The sequence below is a fragment of the Grammomys surdaster genome, unplaced genomic scaffold, assembly GCF_004785775.1.
Source record: "Grammomys surdaster isolate TR1022 unplaced genomic scaffold, NIH_TR_1.0 271, whole genome shotgun sequence".
Taxonomy (NCBI): Eukaryota; Metazoa; Chordata; class Mammalia; order Rodentia; family Muridae; genus Grammomys; species Grammomys surdaster.
The window spans coordinates 11,209,402-11,217,966 of NW_021604712.1; the positions used below are offsets into that span (position 1 = coordinate 11,209,402).

The 8,565-nt window shown below is 46.7% G+C and overlaps 1 long non-coding RNA gene across 1 annotated transcript in view; it reads right to left on the reverse strand.

Annotated features, from left to right (window-relative positions):
* Positions 1-1,545: 1,545 nt before the first annotated feature.
* LOC114628767 overlaps positions 1,546-8,565 on the reverse strand; it is a 23,390-nt gene continuing 16,370 nt past the window's right edge. Inside the window, exons 2-4 of the long non-coding RNA XR_003712531.1 lie at positions 3,905-4,100; positions 3,645-3,795; positions 1,546-2,201 (exon numbers count right to left, since the gene is read on the reverse strand). This is a non-coding gene — a long non-coding RNA (uncharacterized LOC114628767). The remainder of the gene's footprint in view (positions 2,202-3,644; positions 3,796-3,904; positions 4,101-8,565) is intronic.

Sequence of the window (8,565 nt, forward strand, 5' to 3'; positions counted from 1 at the left end):
AGTGGGCGCTGAGCCACTACTTGGCTGCACAGTGGAGCTGGCCTGGGAGGCATGCTTGTGGGTGAGGCAGCCCTGAGGGCATGATATCAGGAGAGCTGACCCTGCCTCCTGCCGTGGAGGAATGGCGGCTTTGGGTGGTCTAGCCAGAGCAGTGCTGGAGAGCTTGCCCTGGTGGTGAAAGGAAAGTCTGTGTGCTGATCGTATCAGCTACCATCCAGGCCCAGACCCAAGGCTCTGAATTGATCCACCCCAAAATCTGTATCATCTGCAAACGGTTTGGATGCAAGAAAGGGTCAGTCTAGCTGATCCAAAGCTGCAGAATCTCCATGACCCAGGGCAACAGCAGGATAACCAGGAGGAGTTCTAGTGAGAAACCAATACTGATAGTGACACAGAAGCCAGAGATCTCAAACCAGACCAATGACTTATTCCAATGATCGTGTGCAGGTGAAGATGTGTGAGCCGGGCGGTGGTGGCGCACTTGGCACAATCCCAGCACTTGGGAGGCAGAGGCAGACGGATTTCTGAGTTTGAGGCCAGCCTGGTCTACAGAGTGAGTTCCAGGACAGCCAGGACTATATATCGTGGGACACACTATGACACACTACAGCTTCCATGATAAGTTTTCTATGCTTTGGGGTTCTCTTTGTTTCTTTGTTTCTTTCTTTCTTTCTTTTTTTCTTTCTTTCTTCCTTCCTTTCTTTCTTTCTTTTTTTGTTTGTGTGGTTTTTATTTTGTCGATGGAGGTTGCAAGGGCAAAGGGTGAATATGAGTGTATGGGGAGATGAGGGGGACTGGGGTGCATGATGGGAAACTCAAAAAGAATCAATAAAAAGAGGGGATTTTTTTTAAAAAAAGCTTGCTAGTGAATGATAGGTTGTCATGTTTTATACATAGTCAACCTAATATAGCAGCCGGCATGAAAATCAAAAAACAAAACAAACAAAAAAAGCACCACCACCACCACCACCACCAACAACAACAACAAAAAGCTCTGACTTATAGAACATCCAAACTGTTCCCATTAAAGTCTCCAGTCAGCCATTTTCAGTATACTCACAGGGCTACACATTCACTATCTATATCTACTTCAAGGACCCTCCATCACCACAGAATGAAACCCTGTGCTAATGGGTCCTGGGTACCCTGTTGTCACTAACCTGTTAATCCTTATCCTGTAGTCTGGGTCTAGCTCATCACCCAGCAGAGGGGGTGGTGGGACTTTAAATAATAAATAAAGCCTGCAGGTGCCTGATTGGCTCCTCCCACCTCTCTCTGGTTCCCTTTTCTACCATGTGACCTCTTCATCTTCCATTAACTCTCCCCAATGCCATCTGGCAGCCAAGAGGGTTCTCAGCAGGGGTGGTACGGATGGAGTCATCAGGTCATGGGTTTTTGGCTTCCATACCTGTGAGCTAGAAAAATTTCATATTGTAAAAAAGCACACAGCTCCACAGACTTCATCACAAGTATGGAAAACTGACTAATACACGTTGTATGGGTTCTCCCAAACACTTGACTTCCATGCAAATGAAACCACACAAATGGATGCATGTGTTTTTATTCCTGACTGAGCATGCCACATGTGCTTATACATTTGTCCTGTGATGGGAATTTGTATGTGAAACCATTCCCCGCTCTCAATTTCCAATATGAGGCATTGTCTTAGTAGTTACCTGGCCCCTGGGCCCCAGAGAACATCTTTTCCGGTGTTTACTTCCATTCCCTACAGCTCTGAAAACCAGGACACTTGTCCCTTCTCCTTGTTTGGAACTTGGAGCCCATTATGTTAATTATACCCACCTTGAGGAATTGAGGGATAACACTAAGTGCTACTGCCTGGCCCATGATCTCATGGATCCTGGGAGCCCTGCCCTGAGGCAGCATCTTCTACCATCATCCTGAAGCTGATAGCCACCCTGAGCTTAATGATACAAGAGTGCTCCCCTGAGCAGTGTGCTCCAAATCTGAGGTGTTCTCAAGAGTGCTCCCCTCAGAAGTGTGCTCCTTTTGCAAGGCCATGTAGGCAGTAACCCTCCTTGTGAGAACAGAGGGTAGTGCTCCCTCGGCAATGCTCTCCTTATCACGAAGGCTTTGTTCTTGGTAGTGCTCACACATATCAATATGCTTCTCTTCTTGGGCCCAGTGCTCAGTGCTCAACCCAACTTTACTTTCCTCACTGAAAGTGGTAACCATGGAATCTGGAGGAGGAGAGAGGGGGGACACATACTTGGAAACCATTCTGAACTAAGGAAGCTTCACCATAGGCCATACCATGGGATGGCAGACATATGGAACATGACTGTAGACATCTGGAGCAGCTGGCAGCCCTGACCACGTGTGGATTCTAGCCATTGTTTTACGGCTGTGCTTCTCCCCAGGAGTCTGGGTCCCATGCAGGAATGTCTGGAACCTGAACTCAGCTGGGCTGGGTGGGGTGAGAGCTAATCTTGATTGTCAACTTGACTGCACTTCCAGTTATCTAGAAAGCACACTTCTGGATGTGTCTGTGAGGGTGTTTCCATAGAGATTTGGCTGAGGAAAAAAAGGTTCTCTCTAAATGTGGGCGGCATCATGCCATGAGCTGGGGCCCAGCCTGAATGAAAGGGGAAACAGGAGAAAGCTAGCTACACACCAGCATTCCCCTTCCTCTGTTTCCATACTGGTAGTTCCATGTGAACATCCTCCAGGGATCCAATGCCCTCTTCTAACTTCCATGGGCATGTACCTATACACACAAACACATACATATACACATACATACACACACATACACATATTTATACATGCACACACATACACATATACATGTATACACATATGCACACATGCATACATATACACACAGATACACATACATACATATTCGTACATACACATGTACTTACATGTGTACACACACATATACACATATGTACACATACATATTCATATATACACATGTACTTATCTGCACATATACACATATGCATACATACACACACATACACATATACACATGTACACACATATGCACATATATACATGTACACACATATGCGCATATGCATATACATATATATACATATATACACATATTCATACATGCATACACACATATACACACAAACACACATGTACACACATATGCACACATACATATATACACACATACATATATACACACACACATATATATACACATACTCATACATACACACATGTACACACATATGCATACATACACATGCACACATATACACACAAACATACATGCACACATACACACACATACATATACACACGTACACACACATAAATAAATCTAAAAATGAAAATGTCCTTTATGTGTCCAGTAGAGAAAGGTGAATGTGTGGGCACCCCGTAGCTCTGTCTCAGAGCACGTATACACTGCCAGCATACACACTTTAGAATATAAATGTCCCAGATGTCACCCATACCTGTGAAGCTGAGTTGTGATATGGGGATCTAGAGAAACCAAACCCATTTTATGAGGTGGGAATCATCCACAAGGAATGTACCATAGCCCTCCCTCTCCATGCCCCTGACTCCCCATGCCCCCACTCTCCACATTCCCTACTCCCCATGCCCCCACTCTCTATGCCCCCATTCCCATGCTCCCACTCCCCATGCCCCTCACTTACCACTCCCCCACTCCAATACTGATCCAATATCCTATCCCACCGATGTGGACTGGCTCCAGGCACTGAGGTCACTCCAACTGGTCATTTGGCTCTGTGCTTCCTGACACCAGCAGCAGCAATGGAAACCAGCTGACTTATCCTACCCAGTTAACTTAAAAAATAAAATAAAAATTTGTTGATGTCTATACTGGTTTTCTAGAGCTCCCATAACAAAATACCATATACTGGGCAGTTTAAACAACTGAAATTTACTTTCTTACAGTTCTAGGGACTGGACATCTGAGACCACGGTGTTAACAAGTTTGGCTCCTGGGAGGCCACTCTCCTTGGCTTGCAGGCAGCTGCCCTCTTGTTACCTGGTCACATGATCTGTCTTCTGTGCATGTGTTCCTCTGGTGTTTTCCCATGTGTCTAACCTTCCTTTGTCAGCCAGATTTCTATTCCTGTGACAAATCTCTGCGAAAAACCGATATATACAGGGGAAAATATGTCACTGTGGCTCATTTTGGGAGGTGGTCAGCTAGCCCTTTGCTCTGGGTCTCTAGAGGGACATCAAGGTGGAAAGGTGGAGCAAGTATCCCTTTTACCTCAGAGCCCAAAGAAAGGAAGAAAAAAGAGGCAGGTCCCACTTCTTTTCAACACCCCCAGAGAGTAAGTTACAAAACTCTTATGAGGCCCCACCTCTTAAAGGTCCACCAACTCTCAAAGGTGCCATGTGGACAGGACACCATCCACACCAGGCCCTTGGGGAAAATCAGGTTCAGATTCAAACTCAAACACCCTCCCTGAGGACACTTCTGGCCAGCCTGAATTAGGATCTACCCACAACCTTTTACAGACCTCATCTCTGAACACTCACTATTGGAAGTGTTGAAACCAGGAAGTTGGAACAGGAAATGTGTGATTACATGATTCGGGCTCTTGCTGTGTGATGCTGATCTTGGTTATCAACTTGATTGGCTCTCGAGTAAACTAAGAAACAGACCTCTCTCTGGGCAGGACTGTAAGAGTTACCAGAAAGAGTTCACTGAGAAAAGGTTCTCCCACAGAGTGGACAGTACCTGTCAGCAGCAGTAAACCAGAAAGAGGTCAGAGGAAGTCATCTACCTGCCTGGCATACACACACACACACACACACACACACACACACACATATATATACACATACGTACACACACATGTATACACACACACATATATGTGACACACATAAACATACATATACATGTACATATCATTCTCCCTATATAGTCCTGGAGGTCCATATGTATGTAGATGATACTGGCTTCAAACTCACTGTAAAGTCCTATATCACCACTCCCAGACTGCCTTTGCTTCTTGCTAATAAATGTGTCCCTATTTTGCTACTGACCTTGGAACCCATCTTTCTTGGACAGAACACCAGTGACTCTCTCGAATTCCTCAAACCTTCAGCACTAGATTCGATTGGGACTGCTGAGGTATCCAGCCTGGTAGACTGAGAAGCAGCAACTGTGTTTTCAGCCTTGGTAGGATGCAGACAGTCATTGCTGGACTGTGTCTGTCATAGAAGCAAATCTAATCAAGGTGCTGCATAACAGATACTCATCCAATCGGGGTTCCTGTAGAGCATCCTAACCAATATGCAGTGTGATGCTCTTTTGAGCCCTTTGTCTGAGGAACCAAGCTGAGCAGTGCGGCCCACATCCTCATTCCTTGCCACTATGTGTCTGTCTACTCCCCAGAGAGCAATCCCTGCCTCCATGGAAGTCATTGCCCTTTCTCTCCAACCCCCCACACTTAGCTACGGTTGCTTGCAATGTGATTTTGCTTTCAGTGGGATGTGAGGGGCGGAGACTCTTTAATGTGCTCTCCCTACGAACGCGTTCTTTGGAGTGAAGGAGGCGGCAATCTAGGAGTGTGATTTCAGAGCCAGAAGTAGGTCACACTGAAGTGGGGGGTTCTACTGTTCCGGCTGGCAGCACCGGGGATGGTAATGACAGTGCACAGGTTTGTGAGGTCATCGCCTGGAATCCTGTCACAGCTGCCAGCTGGTGCTGGAAATGGGAATGTGAGAGCTTTCTCTTTGGGCTCCATTAGGCCTTTGCTCCACATAAACCAAAGCTGGGGGGCGGCGGCGGCTGCCATGGAGCTAGGCTTGGGGTCTTTCTTGAAGGCATATTTTGCTGAGGGAGGTGGCAGAGAGCAGATTGCAGAACACAGGAGAATGTGGAAGTCTATAGCTGCTTTCTGTGCACGAGGCCTCACCAGCCTGCCACACCCTCCAAAAGCCATCCCGTGCGAATGGAAGGTCTTTCAGGCAAAACATGGCCTCCTCTTCTATGAAGACCTCTCTTCCCCATCTCTCCCCTACTACCTCAGGGCAGCAAGTGAACACTTCCTATTCCATGCTGACCTTCCCAGGCCACCAGAGGCACAAGCTGATCACCTCAGACTGGGCTTGTGTAGCCTCTGCAGTTGGTGATAGTGGTTTGTTTGTTGGTTTGTTTGTTGATTGGTTTGTTTGTTTGTACCAGCTAAGAATTCAAAAGCTTCTCCTTGAAGAAACTGATTTTTCTAGCCTTCGTAGAAAAACTAGACAATCTGGTGATTCAAAAAGCCACCACCAAGAGAGGGCTCCATTTGGCTTCGGGTGCAGTTTCGGCTGCTTGTTCCTATTCCTGTTGGCCCTGCAGGCAGCAGAAGCAGGCAGTTGAGTCAATGCCCCCACAGTGCTCAGGAAAGGCCTGAAGAGAAGCCCTGCTTTTCCCTCCCTGATATTCATTCCTAAAGGCCACGTCACAATGACCATCCTTGACAATGGCCATCCTTGACAATGGCCATCCTTGATTTGAGACTCAGTGATGACACTCAGCAAGTTCCAAGTTCTTCTGATGTCTTTCTTAGGACTCTCCCTTAGGTGATTCAAATGTCCAGAAGAAGGTTGTTTGCCCTGGAGAGAAGACCCTAGGGAGGGAGAAGAGGAAGGGGGTACCTAGAATCCCCGAATGCCTGAGCTTTCTCTACACAGAAGCTGGATATGACCAACAACGCGTTTGAGATTGCCAGGGCCCGGGTACCATCCAACTCTAACCAGGTCGGACCCCAAGTGAAAACAGCGTGGTTGATCCCTGTTGTCTCCCAGACTCTTGCTCACAGTGACAGATTCATTTTAATTCATGCCACTATGTCTGCATGGCTTGTTACACAGCAGTAGTTAACTCCACAGCCACCCAGGATCACACTCTGTCCTCTGATGTGGGCAGATCAGGGCTGAACCCTTCATCTGACCAATTCACACTGAGGTCTGCAGAAGTCTAGATGTGGGAAAGCACGCATGGCTCTTCCCAGTCTGTACCCAATGGTACAGAGGTATTCTGGGAATGTGGCCTTCATGGAGGCCTCTAACTGGAGAGGATAGGACGGAAATGGGAGTCCTTGTCCTCCCAGGGGAAGAGTCTGATAGGAAAAACTAAGGAATAAATGTGCCTGTCACACACACACACACAAAGCCTATGTTGTCAGCTCTAAGCTGGTGTCACATCGAGCTAATGTCATTTCCTGCATCTAAGTTGGTTCTGCTAGGGTCCAATAGCAAGCTAGCCTTTGAGCTTTGATCTTCTGTCCCCTGGTGGAAGGTTATATCTGGTCTGTCTCCCAGACTGACATAGACATGGTGTCAGAACCTTCTACCATGTTGCAGTCCTGCATAGAGGCTCTCCCTCTGGCAGCTTACAACATGGAGTAATATTGGTCAAGGTGAAAGAGTGTTCAACCTCATTCTGGAGTCACAGTTCAATCCTAGGAATAGCTGGATATTTCCTATGGTTCAAAATTCTTAGTTATGTTCAGAGAAGGTTTCTTACCCAGTGAAAACAACTAAAGCTGAGACAATCTTCTATGCAGTTGCAAGAGATTTTGTGTGAAGGAGACAAATCTCTTCTTCCAGTTCGTTCTTCAATTTCAGTGACCACCAAGAGCCTCCTTGACACTCTCGCCTTCTCTAGTAACCAGATGCCTCTGCACTTGCTGAGTTTACAGGCCACCATTCACTGTGCCATATCGCTAGGAGGTAGGTAAGGGTACATACAGAGAAACTGAGGCTGGCAGACATGAAATGGTATGGCTAGATTCCATTCCAGTGCCCATGCCCTGTGATGGCATACAATAGCACAAGTCGTGTTAGAGAGATTGAACTAGAGAGGTGGCGACTCATCTAAGATTAGGACCCGTTAGCTGTTTGCTATTCTCCACTATTCTCCTGTGGCAGTTTTTAAATAGGTTCACATGTTCTTTGTAATTCATGTGGTCAATCTGTTCTCTGAGTATGAGCTACATGGAGTGACTTACTTCTAGCAACAAGAATGGAAGATACTGACAGTGAGGAATATCCATTGCTGACGTCTGAGATTCCCCCAGTGGGTGCTCATGCAGGGTCTGTGAGTGCCCGGAAGATGGGGATCAGGCCACAATGTCTTTCATTTCCAATACTGTGTACTCTGCCTGGATGCTCAACAGCATCTTTAGTGAGGAATGGGAAAAACAAACAAACAACCCTGCAGAGGTGTCTCTCCAGAGATATCTGTGGATTTGATACATCACAGGTGACCAGGAGATGTTCAGCACCTGCCACCGTGGTGTCGTGGAAGCGGGGAACTCATGCAAGATGTTCCTGGGAACCCTGCAATATCACTACCTGTATCTGTTGGCTTTCTGTTTCTTTTTAAAAATGCTGGAGAGTGAGTTATTTATAAAGAAAATAGTTTGGGTTGGAAAGTTGTTTCAGGCATTTAGAGTAATTACAACAGTCCCAGAGGACCTGAGTTCCAGGAGACTTAACGCCCTTTTCTGACCTCCAAGAGCACATATACACATGTGGCAGACACAGAGAGCGGGAGAGGAGGGAGGGAGGGAGGGAGGGAGGGAGGGAGAGAGAGAGAGA